This window comes from Centropristis striata, chromosome 7 (genome assembly GCF_030273125.1).
Source record: "Centropristis striata isolate RG_2023a ecotype Rhode Island chromosome 7, C.striata_1.0, whole genome shotgun sequence".
Taxonomy (NCBI): domain Eukaryota; kingdom Metazoa; phylum Chordata; class Actinopteri; order Perciformes; family Serranidae; genus Centropristis; species Centropristis striata.
The window spans coordinates 4133842-4154360 of NC_081523.1; the positions used below are offsets into that span (position 1 = coordinate 4133842).

The window sequence follows — 20519 nt, forward strand, 5'->3', positions numbered from 1 at the left end:
AATATGAATTTATAATCTATTTAAAAAATGTTAATGTATTTTTTGACATTTTTAGAGATACTGTGAGCAAAATTCATTACTGTAACACATTTTTAAATAGAAATAAAAAAAACAACAAAAGGTTTTTTTTTGTTTGGCAAGCCCTTAAATATGCTCAAGGGTAGCTGGTATCACCAAAATGTATTTTATTAAAATATACACATATTTTAATGCAAACAATTCTATCATTACCGTAACATTTAACCATTTTATCTCATCAATTTTCATTCAGATTTTTGTTCTTTATACATTGTTAAAAACAATTATATTTGATTATATTCTGTTAGATTATACATTTCTAAACAAATGTATATTTATTTTTTATAAAATATTAAATATTTATTGTTTATAAGTGTGGGGAAACCATGACATTTTTATCTGGACGCATTACAGTAGTGAATTTGTGAATCAAAAATATGTTCAAAAATATAGAAAATATTATTTTAACACAAACCAATGAATTGTGGCTCATTATGGCTATATTGTTCATTCATATAAAAGTGAAATATATTTAGTTTAATAAAGTACGTCCTTATAATCTTCACAGACAGAACTTAGACTGGCTTCATGACAATCACCCACCGACTGTAGCTCGTGACTTCTCACAAGCTGTTTAGAGATAAAGCTGCTTTTTATTTCTAACAGCAGTTCTGCTGAAGCTGAACCATCAGTTTACCCTCCAACAGGAGGTCAGCTTTATTCTCAAAGAGGGATTTTTGTTGTACTGCAATATGTTTGTTTACAGCATGAATTTCCAAGGCTTGGATTGACGAACCTAATGGAATAAAATGCTTCAGCGGAGCATGAAACACTCTAGTTGATTCCTGCCATATAAACTCAACTCAAACTCAATATATCAAGTTTATCTCAGTGAAAGAAAGTGTCACCTACCACCACAGCATGGCTCTCTCAGTTGTTTTTTGACACACTCTAGGAATAACAATATTGGTCAATCTACCACTTTGGACTTAAATATGACCTAGATTAGGGCTGGGCGATATGGACCAAAAGTCATATCCCGATATATTTAGGCTGAAAATTGATATACGATATATTCAGTCAAAGTCAAAACCAAATATGACATGTCACAAGTAGTTTTATTGGAACCGTTTATTTAAGTGAACATAAATAACAACATAAATAGGTCAGTGACAAATAAGGGTTGGCAAGATGTCAAATGGTGTAACCCCAAAAACGGAAAACGTGCCCCATACGTTGGAGGTGTGGGATGTTACAATTGTGGTTCTCAGAATTGTTAAAAGCCCAGACACAGAGAGGAAGGAGAGAGAACTAGGGGCTTTTATTGGAGAGGGACATCTTTTTTCAGCAGCCTTTAACCCATTTAAGGCGGGAAAGCATTATCGCATTTCTACCATTAAAACCGGGGGCGCTGTTGTGTTATTCTACCATTAAAGCCGGGAAAAAGGATACGTCGTTTTGTAGTATTTGTAGTTTTTTCCACCTATTTTCGGTCTCTTGGCCAATGAAATGCATCAGAATACACGTGGGAGTGTCGCAATGCATCATGGGACTTTTCCAGAACTGAAATCACGGTGGAAGACGACTATAGCGGAGGGAGCTCAGATATAACAGCTATAAGCGCTCAAATACTTTTTGAATTTCATTTCTATCTGCTACAGAGGCTGAAAAATCTATTATTTAGTAGGAAGAGTTGACACTTCTGTTGATTTCCAGATAAACTTCAGGTTTTAGGGGCTTATTTTAAAATCGCAAAGAGGTTTTACAGGCATTATTTCCAGCCGTTTTAGGCCTAAATGGGTTAAGATTTGATAAAGTTCTCTTCCGCTGTACCTAGGCAGTGTATTCTGATAATAAAGAAAAGTCAAAGGAACTTCAACGTGATCTTTGATTCATTTTCTCACTCGAGAGGAAATAATTCCACTCCAGTCTTTTCTTTGAATGACGAGCCCTCACTGGTCTACACCTGAATGTATTGTGTCTCAGCGTGCAGTGATGGAGATTAAGATTGCACTGGTGCGGCTGTTGTAAAGGTATACATTATGTTCAAACAAGGCTTGAACATCAAGTGCAGCCTTCACTGCTGCATATCAAAAGCAGAACTTGAAAGCTCTCCCCCTTCAGCACCGTGGAGGAGAGTGACACATGTATATGATGATAGTGAGGAGAGCCTCAGGGACTTTATAGTCAGGCGTGAATGCAAAGCTTGGTGGTCTGCATTTACTTGGTGTGTGTGTGTGTGTGTGTGTGAGTGTGTGTGAGTGTGTGTGTGTGTGTGTGTGTGTGAGTGTGTGTGAGTGTGTGTGTGTGTGTGTGTGTTCTTGTATTTCCTACATAGTGAGGACCGGAACACGTTTTTAACCAACAGAGTGAGGACATTTTTGCAAAGTGAGGACATTTTGGCCGGTCCTCACTTCTTTAAAGGCTTTTTTTTTGGATTTCAGACTTTGTTTTAAGGGTTAAAGGTTACTTGATAATGATAATTAACTAAAACTGTATTGTGTGGTTACAAAAGTAACTAAAATTATAGTGAAAATGTCCTTCGTTTTCGTCTTTGTCAGCTTTTTTCATATGTAATGAAGATGGATAATAAAAGGAAATAAAGGCAAAATTTACTGTGACCTCTTTTAATCTCCCACCCAACAAATACGAAAACTTTATTATCCACTGAGTGGAAATTCCTCTTTGGTTTCACCATAGACATGTCTCAAAACAACAGAATAAATAGTAAAACAATAAAGAAAAAAACATTTCAAGGATAGAAAAATATTAAATCGTCTACAGCAATAACTGTACTTCACACATCACCCATTCAAGTACAAAATTACATTAAAGCACACCACAGTACAAATCAAGTTTACAAATGTAGGTCTAAGACCTTATTCAGAGAACCTGCTGTGGAGAAACCCTCAGCAAAGGGGAAAAAAAATAAATAAATATATATATATATATATATAAAATAAAAAAAATAATATAAATAAATAATAATAAAAAAATAATAATACCCCATTACAAAAAACTAAAACTAATAAAAACTAAACTAAAACGGATTTAAAATGATTTAAAAAAAAAAATACTAAACTTAAACTAGCAAACTCACTCTAAAAACTCACTAAAACTAACTGGATTTGAAAACAAAAATTCACAACAAAATTAAAACTAAAACTAATGAAAAATCCAAAACTATCATAACCTTGCAAGGGAATTCACTGTTCCAATGAGGGTCCTCACAAAGATAGAAGTACAAGAATGTGTGTGTGTGTGTGTGTGTGTGTGTGTGTGTGTGTGTGTGTCCTCGGGGAAATGATTCTCAGCGTGTGACCAAAGGTTCTCTGCAGGGGTTCGTTTTATTCTCCCCACATTACAACTCCTCTAACAAGGCAGCAGACGGAGGGAGCTTCTCCTGCTGCAGCCGTGGGAGGCCTGGGAGGTTTTGACAGAGCTGCTGGCCAGAAAAAACTCAAGCCAGTGTGTGATACTGACCTGTGTTTTGTTAAGGCGGTGGAACAAGGTTTCCATGAAATGTAGACTGACTTCCTGGAAAATCTAAACAGGTTGATTCACAAGAAGAACGCTGACAGGTGTTGTTTTGTATGAAACTTGAATCTACCATCATATGATGTCAGACAGACAGGACAGAGGATTTATTCCCAGGTGAAGGATGAAATCTAACAGTAAACACAGAAATAAAAGCTCCTGACAGCGGGCAACTTCAAAGCTGGAGGGGGCCACAGTTTTTAATGTTCACTACCACAGGGCCACATATAGGAGCGTGCACTTAACCAGATATAATGCAATTTTAAATATGTTTACAGTGCAACATAATTAACCCTCTGGAGTCTCTAAAAGCTCCAAATAATCCAGACTTGTTGACTCCATCCAGACTAGAAAACAAAGCAGCGTGGAGCCCTACTGTAAATTTACCTCTAAAGTTCTGGCTGTAAACTCCATGAGGCCAGTTTCAGTTTGATGATAATATACCAAGTAAAACTGGAGACAAGCTCAAATATATTTAGTATAAAATGATAGAACTGGGTGGAACCCTCTTATGTGTTAGATTTGACACCTTTGTTCACATTTGCAACATTTAAAATTCTTTATTAAGCATGATAGTGTTTTGAAAGTTAAAAAAAAGATTCAAAATCACATTTTATGTTGGGCTGAAGGACTAAAAAAGACACAAAATGACTAAAAAAAAGACACAAAATGACTAAAAAAAGACACAAAATGACCAAAAAAAAGAGAGAAAATGACTAAAAAAAGACACAAAATGATCAAAGAAAGATGCAAAATGACAAAAAAAAGAGAGAAAATTACTAAAAAAGAGAGAAAATGACAAAAAAGAGACAAAATGACTAAAAAAGACACACAATGACCAAAAAAAAGACACAGAATAACTAAAAAAGACACAAAATGACTAAAAAAGACACACAATGACCAAAAAAAAGACACAGAATAACTAAAAAAGACACAAAATGACCAAAAAAGACACAAAATGACTGAATAAAGACACACAATGACCAAAAAAGACACAAAATGACTAAAAAAAGACACAAAATGACTAACAAAGACACGAAAATACATGAAAAGGATTTAAAAATGGACAAAATAGCCCGTTAAGACTCCATAGAGTCATATTTCATGCTCAAGTGCATGTATAACAGTATAAATAGGAATACAAAAGGTTTGGAGCAAATAAAAAATAACCACTTACTGTCATTTGTGCAAGAACAGCAGACCAACATTAATTGCAAGAAGTAATTTTGTGCATTTTTACACTGCACCTTTAAGATTTCATGCTCAAATGCATGTAGTTGTACTGAGGGCCACTTCAAGTGAGGGTGAGGGCCGCATGTGGCCCCCGGGCCTCCAGTTGCCCATCCCTGCAGTAGAGAAAATCAGCTTCAAACCCACTCTGTAAGTTACGTTAATAATGGTGATTATGCATCCAGTTATTTTCAAACCAGAGGTTATAAAGTGCTTTAACACACCATAAATAAACATGATCACAGCATGCTGTTCCCAGCTGATCGGCGGTACAGTAAATGCACCTTAAAAGCCTGTTTAATAAGAAAGTTTTACAGGTTTCTAAAGATGTTGCTGATTAGACGAAGCTTTTTCCTTTATTTAGGGAACTTAAAAGTAAAATCCAGATCCACTCTGGTTGCAAAATTAGATCAGAGAATAACAAGATGACACCCTTCTGCTACTGCAGTCTTAAAATTAATATAAAAAGTAGATCTGAAACACTTTTTTTTAAAAGCCACCGGAAATCTACAAATAGCATTTTAAAAAAGAAGCTTGACTTGTGACAACATGTTTGGGGCGAGGCAGGAATAAAGACAGTGGCGTCAGTTCAAATAACAAATGACTGAAATGATAAATTAGACTGTTTCCTGTCTTTAACGAGACTCTTGAACTTCCTGGAAATCACTTTATCTTCAGTGGTGAACTCATGCACGAGAAGCCAAATAAGTAAAGTCCAAATAATAAAGTCATCACTAATGTTTAGCTGCATTTACTGGTTTTCTGTCAGTTTCTATAAAGTCTCACACAGAAGTGAAAAATACCCATCATAGAGTCTAAAATGACGTCTTCACTTTGCTTTTTGTGTCTGAAATGACACAGCTTCACTCTATGGAGTCTTATAGGGCTATTTTGTCCATTTTTGAATCCTTTTCATGTCTTTTTGTGTCTTTGTAAGTCATTTTTGTGTCTTTTTTTGGTTATTTTGTGTCTTTTGTTGTGTGTTTTTTTTAGTTATTTTGTCTTTTTTTGGTCATTTTGTGTATTTTTTTGGTCATTTTGTGTCTTTTGTTGTGTCTTTTTTTGAGTTATTTTGTCTTTTTTTGTCATTTCGTGTCTTTTTTTGGTTATTTTGTGTCTTTTGTTGTGTGTTTTTTTTAGTTATTTTGTCTTTTTTTGGTCATTTTGTGTATTTTTTTGGTAATTTTGTGTCTTGTGTTGTGTCTTTTTTTGAGTTATTTTGTCTTTTTTGGTCATTTTGTGTCTTGTTTTTTGTCATTTTGTGTCTTTTTTGGTCATTTTGTGTCTTTTGTTGTGTCTTTTTTGTTCATTTTGTGTCTTTTTTTGGTCATTTTGTGTCTTTTTTATTAGTGTTTTTGTGTCTTTTTTTGGTCATTTTGTGTCTTTTTTATTAGTGTTTTTGTGTCTTTTTTTGGTCATTTTGTGTCTTTTTTAGTCCTTTAGTCCAACATAAAATGTGATTATGAATCTTGTTGTGAACAAAGGTGTGAAATCTAACATATAAGAGGGTTCCATCCAGTTCTATCATTTGATACTAAATCTATTTGAGCTTGTCTCCAGTTTTACTTGGTATATCATCATCAAACTGAAACTGGCCTCATGGAGTTTACAGCCAGAACTTTAGAGGTAAATTTACAGTAGGGCTCCACGCTGCTTTGTTTTCTAGTCTGGATGGAGGCAACAAGTCTGGATTATTTGGAGCTTTTGGACACTCCACAGGGTTAATAACTTATAGTAAATCATTAAATTCTTTAAATCCAACGCTGACTTAAAGTTGTTAAGCACTTTAAAGCCGTTTATGAATCCTCAAGTTCCTGACAGGAAGTGGAGTGTAGCTTCTGAGTGACTCCAGATGAGTTTGAATTCCCACTTAGATTATTTCTGACTCACTGTGATTCATCTGAACAGCGTTTTGTGACGTACAGCTGCTGACGTGTGACAGGCAGCGTCGTGGAGAAATCATTAAAATAAAGTAAAGTTCTGTGACTTATGTGGGAGTAAAAATAATAAAAATAATCAGAATGAAACTCTGCTGAATGACTCATATTATGTCATCTTTTTGGCCCCAGAGACCTCTACTCTCCCTTTTAATAGAAAGCTATTCATTTCATTATAAGCTAATATAAAGTGCAAGATCCATCACAATACATTGAATATTAAAGTGAATATAAATCAGCATATTCATGTTATCTTTTGTTCAGCTTTGTATGTGATGAAACTATTTTATCTCCCTGTTGATCTTCAATTTAAAATCCTTTCACACTTTCATAACAGAACATGAACTCCAATAAAGCACCTTTTTTATGGCCAAATCACAACATTTAGAAATAAGTTATTTTGAAAAACACTGTATTTGTGGAAACACAGACAGGTGGAGTTGCTAGGAGACGCGCTGTCAGCGCCGTTAACTACTGCGGCTGCTGACGTCAGAGCCCAATAACAACATGTTGTTCTACATCTCAGCAAATCTACAAATCATTAGTGGTTGAAGAGGATATTTACAGGTGCTGTTAAGTTTGGAATCGACTCAAAAAGACACAAAATGACCAAAAAAAAAGGTTCAAAATGACTAAAAAAGACAAAAAATGACTAAAACAAGACTCAAAATGATTAAAAAAAGACAAAAAATGACTAAAAAAAGACACAAAATGACCAAAAAAGACACAAAAGACACAAAATAACTAAAAAAGTCTAAAAAAGACACAAAATGATTAAAAAAAGACACAAATTGACCAAAAAAGACACAAAATGATTAAAAAAAGACACAAAATGATTAAAAAAAGACACAAAATGACCAAAAAGACACAAATTAACTAAGAAAAGACACAAAATTACCAAATAAAGATGCAAAATGACCAAAAAAGACACAAAATGATTAAAAAAAGACACAAAATGATTAAAAAAAGACACAAAATGACCAGAAAGACACAAAATAACTAAGAAAAGACACAACATTACCAAAGAAAGACACAGAACGACCAAAAAAGACACAAAAGACACAAAATGACTAAAAAAAGACACAAAATGACCAAAGAAAGACACAAAATGACCAAAAAAAGACACAAAATTATTTAAAAAAGACAAAAAATGACCAAAAAAGACACAAAATTATTAAAAAAAGACAAAAAAAGACACAAAATTACCAAAGAAAGACACAAAATGACCAAAAAAGACACAAAAAAGACAAAAAAAGCTCTGATTCTCCTGATGTTCCCTTACATTTGTTGTTTGTGGCAGCTCTGTTTGTTTGTGGCATCGCTGCTCGCTGTGTAAATCTGTGATAAGTTTCAAATCTTAGAATGCAAGTTTTCAGAAGTCTTCTTGTGATTTCTTACAGCTTCTGTCGGCAAGGATCGGAGCTGTTGAATTCATGCTTCACGTCTTTTAGAAATGTCTCGCAACTCAATAAGCATGTTTTTTCCACTCTATCAAAGCTGAGTATGAAAATCGGGGAATGGGCATTTAGCGTCCCGCTGCTTCTGTTGTATCAAAGCATCTTTGTGTGCAACTGTGCAAAAAAAAGCCCAAAGTGAGTTTCTGTGTGTTTGTAAAAAGCCGGCTGACTAACGCTTGTCAGTCACTGTTACTCTCTGACTTTCTTTCTATTTCCTCTGCATTTGGCTGTTTACCACTCAACAAATAACTGTTATAGATGGAGTAAAAAGCTGTTTTTGGAGAAGCAAAAAGTTGTTTTTGAAGAAGCAAAAAGCTTTCAGAAGGAGGAAAAAGCTCCTCCATTGTGAAGAGTTTGGTAACTGTCAGTGAACTGTCTCACTTATAGGAAAATGTGTTATTTTTTGAAGACATACTCTCATTTTTTCAATGCTATTTTCCTGCTGTGTCAAAGCAAAAGACCACTTCCTGTTTTATCTTTTATTATACAGCAATATTTGGATATAAAAGCCCAAAGTGAGTTTCTGTGTGTTTGTAAAACAGCCGGCTGACCAACAATCAGTCAGTCACTGTTACTCTCTGACTTTCTTTCTATTTCCTCTGCATTTGGCTATTTACCACTCAACAAATTAGTGTTATAGATGGAGTAAAAAGCTGTTTTTGAAGAAGCAAAATGCTTTCTGAAAGAGGAAAAAGCTCCTCCATTGTGAAGAGTTTGGTAACCGCCAGTGAACTTTCTCACTTATGGGAAAATGTGTTAATTTTTGAAGACATATTCTCATTTTTTCAATGATATTTTCCTGCTGTGTCAAAGCAAAAGACCACTTCCTGTTTATCTTTTTTTTTTTTTTGCTGCAGATGATGTTTTATTATACAGCAATATTTGGATATAAAAGCCCAAAGTGAGTTTCTGTGTGTTTGTAAAACAGCCGGCTGACCAACAACCAGTCAATCACTGTTACTCTCTGACTTTCTTTCTATTTCCTCTGCATTTGGCTGTTTACCACTCAACAAATTAGTGTTATAGATGGAGTAAAACGCTGTTTTTGAAGAAGCAAAAAGCTTTCTGAAGTAGGAAAAAGCTCCTCCATTGTGAAAAGTTTAGTAACCGTCAGAGAACTAGCACACTTATAGGAAAATGTGTTATTTTTTAAAGATATATTCTCATTTTTTCGCTATTTTCCTGCTGTGTAAAAGCATAAGACTGCTTCCTGTTTATCTTTTTTTTTTTTTGCTGCAGATGTTTTATTTTGCAGCAATATTTGGATATAAAAGCCCAAAGTGAGTTTCTGTGTGTTTGTAAAACAGCCTGACTGACTAAATATCAGTCAGTCACTGTTACTCTCTGACTTTCTTTCTATTTTTCTCTGCATTTGGCTGTTTACCACTCAACAAATTAGTGTTATAGATGAAGTAAAACGCTGTTTTTGAAGAAGCAAAAAGCTGTTTTCGAGGAAGCAAAAAGCTTTCTGAAAGAGGAAAAAGCTCCTCCATTGTGAAGAGTTTGGTAACCGTCAGAGAACTATCTCACATATGGGAAAATGTGTTATTTTTTGAAGATATATTCTTATTTTTTCACTATTTTCCTGCTGTGTAAAAGCAAAAGACTGCTTCCTGTTTATCTCTTTTTGCTGCAGATGATGTTTTATTATGCAGAAATACTTGGATATCAAAGCCACTGACTGTAAACTGACAGAACTTACAAAACACCAGTCGAAGCATTGCACTTCATTCTGTGTGAAGTGAAGAGAACGACTGCAGCGTCTCCATGTAAACTCCTGATATCATCTCCTGAACAGAGATAATGCCAGTCTGACCTTTAAGTTCAACTGGCGCTCTGCAGAATTGGGCCGTTTCCTTTGATTGCAGCAGGAGGAAGCAGTTCATCACTGGGACAGATCCAGTCTCTCCCAGACATTTATAGTTGAACCTGGCAGGAGTCTGGGGGCTGAGAGGGAACACACAGGATGTGAGAGTTTTGCTTTGTAAATATTCTGTCATGGCAGGATGTCACTTTGAAGATGCCAACAGTCATCAAAGCTCCGTCGCTTTGTGAGCAGGCTGCTGCATGTAAACTGTACTCTGTAAATAATCACAGCTATTTACTGTGTTATTCACAGTCCATCACAGTATAGTGCTGTATAATTTACAATAAAAATTGGTCCTTGTGACAAAATGACAGTAGTTAAAACATTACTGTATAAAACACAGTAGAAAGTGTAGTACTGTGAAAAGGGGCTGGCTGGAGGTAGTATCAAAATGACAAAAAAAGAGACAAAATTACAAAAAAAAGACACAAAAAGACAGAAAAAACCCTAAATTACTTAAAAAAGACACAAAAAGACCAAAAAAAGACACAAGATTACTAAAAAAAGACACAAAATGACCAAAAAAGACACAAAATGACCAAAAAATGCACAAATGACCAAAAAAGACACAAAATGACCAAAAAACCCCCACAAAATGACTGAAAAACACTGAATTACTTAAAAAAGGAGATTATTATTACAAATAATTACAATTACAAAAGGAGACACAAAATTACCAAAAATACAGTGTTACCAAAAAAAATATTTAAAAAAGACACAATTTTTTTTTTAAAAAGACACAAAATGACCAAAAAAGACACAAAATGACAGAAAAATACTAATTTACTTAGAAAAACAAAACAAAAAAATTACTTAAAAAAGAAACAAAATTACCAAAAAAAGACACAGAATTACCAAAAAGACACAAAATTACTAAAAAAGACACAAATCATTTTAAAAAGACACAAAATTACCAAAAAAGACAAAAGTATTTAAAAAAAAGACACAAAATGATTTTTAAAAAAAATTACACAATAATTTTTTTAAAAAGACACAAAATTAAAAAAAAAAAAAAAGTAATTAAAGGGACCTTCCACACACAACACGGTAAAGTGCCATTCATATAAAACTCACATTAAAATTTCATATCAAGGTGGGGTCCACAAAATATCGTCACGAGGGCCACAATTGTCCCGCGGGCCGCGAGTTTGAGACCCATACCATATACAGTACCACTAAAAAATCACAATGTTTAACTGTTTTTTTTATTCTTACAGTAAACAAATCAGTACTGTAATTAAACTAAAACAAATCAGTGTTTAATTTTATTTATTTTACAGCAAAGAAACCAGTATCATCAAACTACAAACATTATTAAGCACAAATAAACAAGTTTTAACCATAAAATCTGATCAGCTTTTGTACCTGGTCCACTTTTGTCTGGGTAGAAGCTGTTAATTGACTTTACCAAGATGCTGCCATCTGATTTTTACACTGATTGATGCATTGTGCTTTTAGTATAAGGTCCAGAAAACCTAAAATGAAATGTCCACATAGGAGGACGAAGGGTCACAGTAGGTTAATCCATTTTATACTACTGCTTAATGAATATAATCCAGGAATCTATCACTGGATAGTTAGATTTTAGAATAAAAAAGTCTAATACAAACCATTGTGATAAAGTCTGATTCTAAAGAATACTATTGGCAGCTCAAATGTATTGTAGCGTATCCCATTTATTTATATTTTGCTTTCATAAAAAAGACTTTAGACATCTCTTTCTTCACTTTCTATGACTGGAAGTATTTTCTGAATCACAACAGCTCAAGAGAACATCATTTATGGGAAATTGTGCCTCGTTACAGGAAACAGGAAACAACATATTTTTGATAAGCTTGGCCATAAAAACTATAATCGGTTTCAAACGAGTTTCCTTTGAAAGAAAATTGGCTGTTTGGTTAAAATCCAAAAGGTCTACAAAATAACTCAACAATGTAAAATCTGATTTCAAAACTACTGTTGGTAGCTCAAACACTCCTTTATTGGGACCATTGTAAGCAGCTCATGTGCCATTTTTCTCCCAATTTTCTCTCTTCATGCTATTTCTGGTGGCAAACATGAACCGTCAAAATCACAAGAGGGCCTCATTATCAGTCAAGTGTTGTGATCAGAGTTGAGTTCTGGGTGGAAACAAAACTTATTTTGGTTGTTTGGGGACATAAAATGGGAAGAAAATCAGTTCAGGAGGAAAAACTGCCCATATTTATGAGTATTTATGACTATTATCATCCACCCGCTCTGCTGCTATACTGTACATTCTTTACTGCATATATTTCTATAACATATTCATTCACTGTATATATCCTATAGCTTATTCATACCTGCACTATATTGATATTTATATACTCTGTTCATATGTACATACCCTTGCACTTTACTACTCTGCACTTCTGGTTAGATGCTAAACTGCATTTCATTGTCCTATTACCTGTACTCCAGGGGTCTCACACTCAAATTACCTGGAGGCAGTATCAAAATGACCAAAAAAAGACACAAAATGACCAAAAAAGACACAAAATTATTTTTAAAAAAGACGCAAAATTACCCAAAAAAGACACAAAATTACCAAAAAATACACAGAATTACCAAAAAGACACAAAATTATTTAAAAAAAGACACAAAATTACCAAAAAATACACAGAATTACCAAAAAAGACACAAAATTATTTAAAAAAAGACACAAAATTACCCCAAAAGACACAAAATGACCAAAAAAGACACAAATTGACAGAAAAAACTAAATTACTTAAAAAAGAAACAAAATTACCAAAAAAAGACACAAAATGACCAAAAAAAGACACAAAATTACTAAAAAAAGACACAAAATTACTAAAAAAAAGACACAAAATTATTTTAAAAATACACAAAATTACCAAAAAAGGACACAAAATTTACCCCCCAAAAAAGTAATTAAAGGGACCTTCCACACACAACACGGTAAAGTGCCATTCATATAAAACTCACATTAAACTTTCATATCAAGGTGGGGGCCACAAAATATCATCACGAGGGCCGCAATTGGCCCGCCGGCCGCAAATTTGAGACCCATGCTATACTCTGTTCAATGACAACAAAGTTGAATCCAATCCAATCAAACTCTGCCTTTTAAAACATGCTTTTATTTAGGGTCACGTCTGTGAAAAACAAAACAGTATTAAAGAACTAATCAATCCTCAGTATACTTTACCCGGTACCTTATACAGCACTGTTTGCTCTCCTGGCTGCTCTATAATACACACATCATGATCATCTTTTCTGCTCACATTGTTTGCAGCTAAAATGCAGAGCACGCAGGGCCGCTAACAAGAGATCAAACAGTGAGCAGAGCAGTGGTTTCAGCAGTGGTTTGTGATGAAACAGCCTGTCGCTGAGGGCCAGTGCTCTTTGATCTCAAGTGGTAGCCTTAGCCCTCGCTAGGTGTGTGTTTTACTGGTTCTTAATTATAGCCAGGCTGCTGTCTGGAAGTCTTTACTGCAGCAGGCAGGCAGGCAGGCAGGCAGGCTGACTGCTAAATGCTTATGAGGCAGATAGTTGCTCTGCTGTAGTGGCAGTAACAGTAGCAGTAGCAGCAGTAGCAGCAGTAGCAGCAGTGTGGGGGAGAGGTGATGGTGATCTTTGCTGGCCTGAGTGGGAGACAGCCTTCATGTTTCATGTGTGTCAGAGACACAGAGGGAAGGGGTTTTTTTGGTAAAAGGGGGTGAAACATGTCAGTGCTGAGCTGCTTTCTGCCTCTTTTAGTCTGTTCTGTGTGCTGAGCAGAAACAAATCTGTCAGGGCCGTAGCAGAGGTCACATTCAAATATGGTTCATTCAAAAGAGTCTGTCAGCCTGTTAGGACATATGTAGGGAGACTTTACAGCTATTAGACAGTCCAAATGCTCTGATTAACCCTTTATCAGGCGAAGAACCATATTTGGTAACTGCAGCGGATATAAATAAAAATATTTAGAGAAAAAAGTTGCAAATTTGCTAGATTAAAGTGGCAGATCTACAAGAAAAAAAGTTGCAGATTTACGAGATTTAAAGTGGCAAATCTGCGCGAAAAAGTCTTAGATTTAAAGTGGCAAATCTGCGCGAAAAAGTCGCAGATTTACGAGATTTAAAGTGGCAAATCTACAAGAAAAAAGTCGCAGATTTAAGAGATTTAAAGTGACAAATCTGTGCAAAAAAGTCACAGATTTAAGAGATTTAAAGTGGCAAATCTACAAGAAAAAAAAGTCGCAGATTTAAGAGATTTAAAGTGGCAAATCTGCATAAAAAAGTCTCAGATTTAAGAGATTTAAAGTGGCAAATCTGCGTGAAAAAGTCGCAGATTTAAGAGATTTAAAGTGGCAAATTTTTTCTCGCAGATTCACCACTTTAAATCTCTTAAATCTGCAACTTTTTTTCTTGTAGATTTGCCACTTTAATCTAGTAAATTTGCAACTTTTTTCTCGACCCCATTTTGATATCCACTGAAGTTACCAAATATAGTTCTTTGCCTGATAAAGGGTTAATGTGTTTGTTTCATCTGGATGGATCATGGTGTATCAAGACTGATAAATTATCCCCTTAATGGTTTCTTTCCAACTCCAGTACAGTGTTACTTTGTGGCAACAAAAACATTTAAACCAATTTAATAGTTTGATGTTCACTGTTTTAATCGCAAGTGCTGCAGCTTCCTCACTCGCTATTTTCAAAAGTTGGGGTGAGAAGAGTCCTCCGTCCAACGTTCCATACTCAACTTTTTGGCCGTTATGAGCTCAGAGTTTCATACCTGCAGTGTGAACGCACTTCATGCACTCAGAATCAGAATCAGAAGCCTCAGAAGCCCTTATTGTCATTGCACAGGGTTGTACAAAATGAAATTTGCCATCAACCCGTCCAAAACGTATAAAAACACACAAACAATATGAGAGAGGAGAACAGGACAGGAAGACAGAGATGAAGATAAAGAAATACAGCACAACGTGAGGAGAGGAAAGGAGGAAAAAACTATGAAAAAAAGAACCTGGTCTCACAGGAATCCGTGAAATTGCCACGGATTCGCTTAACTCAAAATCTGTGGAATAGCCACAGAATCACTCAAATTTCCGTGAAACTGACACGGATTTCGCTACAATGCAAGTTAATGACATATATAAAGTCATATCCCGTGGCTACTCGTGGTCCAAGTCAGGTGACTTTCAAGGTTCCGGTGGTCAGAACAAAAAACATGGCGGACAGTTCTCTCATTTTTAGTGAAAAAATGAATATTTTGACTTAGTTTCTGCATATAAATGGATTTTGATCACATTTCTAGCGAGAAATATATGTTTTATTTTCTAAATATTCACTCAGTGAATGTACATAATCACTTTGTATGTTGGAATAGCCACGGGATATGACTGTCATTAACTTGCATTGTAGCAAAATCTGTGTCAGTTTCACGGAAATTTGAGTGATTCCGTGGCTATTCCACGGATTTTGAGTTAAGCGAATCCGTGGCTATTTCACGGATTCCTGTGAGACCATGTTGCAAAAAAAAACTCAGCAACATAAGCATAACACACTTGACAAACATGTCACAGGGGAGGGGGGCAGCATAATCAGGCAGCCATCCGGTCCTGCAGCCATTTGATGTGCTGGAGGCAGACCCGCCTGTCTCACTAGGGGGGCAAAGCGTCGGAGGCGTGGGTTGGGGGATGTATGTGTTTCTGTATATGTGGAAGTTTGCGTGTGTAAGCCTGAGACCCGCCTTCGTCCAGAGCCTAATCAGTCCCGTTTCAATCAATATGTTGGCTGAGAAGTAGCAGAAAGATGCAGAACAGAAAATTAGGTTTTATGTCTTATATAAGCAGTGTAAATATTGTATAATTTGTCCATAATAATTTGTAGAAAGCACTGAAAAGTGATTTTGACACTGTAAAATATCACTCCAAGTTTGTGAGAATTCCCCCATCAAGAGTCAAGACTGATATTTATTTTATGTGTTTTTAGTTTCAAAACATTATGATCAGTTGAAATATTGTAATTAGATTTTTTTTTTTTTTTAAACTATGCCACCCGCCTCAAACATCCATTATCTGACAGGTTTTAATTACAAGCTCTCATTCATGTAACTTCTCCGGCAGAACAGGAAAGAGTTCTAAAAAGTTATGACACTGTTCTGAAAGCTTTGCTAAAATATTCATTAAAAACTTTCTGAGCGTTGCCAGATGCATATAGATCCACGTTCCTTTGAGTTATCTGTGTGTGGAGAGGAGGGCTGCTGCTGCTGAAGTCAAAGTCTCCATGGCAGCACAAACTTCTCCTCAGCTGTGAGACACTGCAGCCTTGTGTGGCTCACACACTCTGACACTCTTTGATATTTCAAGGCTGCATGTGTGGACCTTTTTATTAAATCGATCAGACTGATGAAGTGATCTGAAGCCTTCGTCTCTGTCCTGTGCATGTACAGATCAAAGAGCAGACATTCAAGCTGGTGAAATCCTTAAAACGCTCGCCGCCTTTTCAACTTTTTCACTGTTTTTGGAAATATGGGCTTCATGAAAAATGACCAAAAAAAGACACAAAATTACAAAAAAAAAAGACAAAATGACTGAAAAAACACTACATTACTAAAAAAAGACACAAAATGACCAAAAAAAGACACAAAATTACTAAAAAAGACTAAATTACTAAAAAAAGACACAAAATGACAGAAAAAAACTAAATTACTTAAAAAAAGACACAAAATGACAAAAAAAGACATAAAATGACTGAAAAAACACAAAATTACTAAGAAAGACACAAAATTACAAAAAAAATTATTTATTAAATCGATCAGACTGATGAAGTGATCTGAAGCCTTCGTCTCTGTCCTGTGCATGTACAGATCAAAGAGCAGACATTCAAGCTGGTGAAATCCTTAAAACGCTCGCCAGCTTTTCAACTTTTTCACTGTTTTTGGAAATATGGGCTCCATGAAGGCATTTTGATATAATGACAGTGTTTAATGCTGGAGACACACCTGGTCTGCCACGGAGGACAGCTAAAGTACACAAAGTCTGAATCTGCCTCAATATAAACAGTGAGAAAAACAAATACCAACAACTAATCTAAGGATATTTATTACTGAGCCATAAGCAATATAACTAAGCATTAAAATGCTTTGAGTTTAATGTCAGCATGACTGGGGGCCGCCGGAGGCAGTATCAAAATGACCAAAAAAAGACACTAAATGACAAAAAAGACACAAAATGTCAGAAAAAAAACTAAATTACTTAAAAAAAGACACAAAATGACCAAAAAAAGACACAAAATTACTAAAAAAAAAGACATAAAATGACAGAAAAAAACTAAATTACTTTAAAAAAAAAAGACACAAAATTACTAAAAAAAAGACACAAAATGACAGAAAAAAACTAAATTACTTTTAAAAAAAAGACACAAAATTACTAAAAAAAAAGACACAAAATGACAGAAAAAAAAATAAATTACTTTAAAAAAAAGACACAAAATTACTAAAAAAAAGACACAAAATGACAGAAAAAAACTAAATTACTTTTAAAAAAAAGACACAAAATTACTAAAAAAAAGACACAAAATGACAGAAAAAAACGAAATTACTTTTAAAAAAAAAAGACACAAAATTACAAAAAAAAGACACAAAATGACAGAAAAAAAAATAAATTACTTTAAAAAAAAGACACAAAATGACCAAAAAAAGACACAAAATTACAGAAAAAAACTAAATTACTTTTAAAAAAAAGACACAAAATTACTAAAAAAAGACACAAAATTACAAAAAAAAAGACACAAAATAACAGAAAAATAAATAAATTACTTTTAAAAAAAGACACAAAATGACCAAAAAAAGACACAAAATTACAAAAAAAAAGACACAAAATGACAGAAAAATAAATAAATTACTTTAAAAAAAAGACACAAAATGACCAAAAAAGACACAAAATTGCAAAAAAAGACACAAAATTACAAAAAAAAATGTTTTATTCACTCGATCAGACTGATGAAGAGATCTGAAGCCTTCGTCTCTGTCCTGTGCATGTAAAGATCAAAGAGCAGACATTCAAGCTGGTGAAATCCTTAAAACGCTCGCCGGCTTTTCAACTTTTTCACTGTTTTTGGAAATATGGGCTCCATGAAGGGTTTTGCTTCCGTTTAGGGGATATAATGTCAGTGTTTAATGCTGGAGACACACCTGGTCTGCCATGGAGGATTTTTTGTTGAAAGGACAGTGGTTTTACAAGAACAGTGCGTCCGTTGAAACAGTCGAGGGGGGGGGGAAGGGGGGGGGGTACTCCGCTGTGATTGGTCGGTTCTGTTTCTTTTTCACGTGCTTGAAACATACAGAACACGTCTCTTAAAAAGAAAACAAGGAAGGAATGTGAGTGACCTCGACATGTCAGAAGAGGGTGTATACTGTATCATTCCCATCCTCCTCCTCCTCCTCCTCCTTCTCCTCCTCCTCCTCCTCCTCCTCCTCCTACATGACTCTTAGTTCATATCTGGCCTCCTCGTGTGCTCACAGGCTTCCCTTGTCACACGCTTGATGCTTCACATACTGCATATGTTTTATCGTGGATCCCTGAAAGGCAAAAGATGAGAAGCTTCTCATGTCTGATGTATTTTCAGACTTAAGGACTCAGGACATAATCTGTGTATCGTCTGTTTTTCGTCCAGCCGTGAAGAGCAAAGGGAGACGATGGCAGAATGCAGATTAATGATCCGTTTGTGACGAGGAACTCCTTAAAAAATAATATTAATGGCAACAGAGCCGCAGGCCTTAAAACAACATTCAAACTTTGAATGTTTCTCTCAGACTTCAGAGACAAACATGGACTTATTTACAAGTGTTGAGAGTTCACTGTCACCACTATTTACTCACAGCAGTGTTGAAATGAACACTTTGCACTGCAAAACTCATCTCTTGTGGTGCGTCCTGGAGTTTTAAATGCATTAAGATGTGTCCTAATAGCATCTAAGTCATCTGGTTAGCTCCCTGCATTTAAAAAAAGTCTAGATTTTACGGTGAAAATGTGCTAAACCATGACAGTAAAATACCGTTGAATGATAAATGGGTTAATTCAGTTTCACTAACAATGAAACACCGTAACTGTATATAGCTGGGGGGAAAATACATTACTCCACTGTAAAATACACTGGCACATTGTTTGTAACAAAATTATACTGTAATATATATATATGTATTACAGTATAATTTTGTTATATATAAAATGACAGAAAAAAAATTACTAAAAAAAGACACAAAATGACTGAAAAAACACTAAATTACTTTAAGAAAGACACAAGTTTTTTTTTAAAAAGACACAAAATTACAAAAAAGACCCAAAATCATCGAAAAAGACACAGAATTACCAAAAAAGACACAAAATTACCAAAAAAAGACACAAAATTACCAAAAAAAGTCATTAAAGGGACCTTCCACACACAACACGGTAAAGTGCCATTCATATAAAACTCACATTAAACTTTCATATCAAGGTGAGGGTTTAGAGATTCCATTATAGCATGGCATCTTTACTTACTTGTTTTAGTGCATTGTGGGTAATGTTGCAAATCAATGATCAGGACAGAGAAAATCCAGTGAACTGACCTCTGAGTTGAGATTATTTTGTCTCACAGTGTCAAGAATGATGCTCAAATATTCCAGAAAATCTGCCGTGCGGTTTCACTTTCTACGCTTTTTGCGATCATGATATAAAACTACATGTTAACTTGACAAACTGCTTATGCTTACATCATCAACTACAGCAAAACTCCACTTGCAGTTAACCCTCTGGGGTCTATGATCACGCTGGTGTTTGGCTTTTTTCAGAACCCCGTAACAAGATATGATCGTTTTAATTTTATATTACAAAAATACTTATTCAAGTGTAAAAGTAGGATGGGACGAGGCAGGCGTGGCATTCTGTAAAAATGGGAAAAAGGGCTCTAATCATCTAACACTGCTCCTATAAATAAACATGTTTTATGGTATTTTTTTATGTATAGGTTTATTATATTTGAATTTTACCTTTACATGTTCATATTTGTAACCTTTGTTTTACATTTATCAGGTCTTAAACAGTTAATTGAGCATATTTGTGGCTTTTACTGTCATAAATAGTAAAATTTTATGTCAGATTTCATGATTTTTTAATGTATTTTTGGCCTCAATGTGTCAATAAAGTGGGTTAAAGTGAAAAAAATAATAGTCAGATCATGTTGAAGTTGTGCTGAGAAAATACCAAACATGAGTCTAGTAAATATGATGTGGTATATAAAGGGCAAACAGGCTCAGAGCCCAGAGGGTTAAAGGGAAGCTGTGATGCAGGATGTGTCTTCTCATGCAGAGCTGTAGATGTGATTGTCTTTACAGTCACGTGAAGGCATGAGCACACATCTTACATCTGTGTTATATAGGAGAACGTACAGTGATTATGTTACTGACGGACTCAAATTGAGACGAGGGACGTAAAAACCTGAAGTGACATCCCTGCTGATTGTCACT

The 20519-nt window shown here is 34.9% G+C and overlaps 1 protein-coding gene across 1 annotated transcript in view; it reads left to right on the top strand.

Moving 5' to 3' along the window:
- Nucleotides 1-20519, top strand: part of adamts3 (ADAM metallopeptidase with thrombospondin type 1 motif, 3) — a 270315-nt gene that overhangs the window by 16409 nt on the left and 233387 nt on the right. The gene's annotated exons all lie outside the window — the stretch shown is intronic.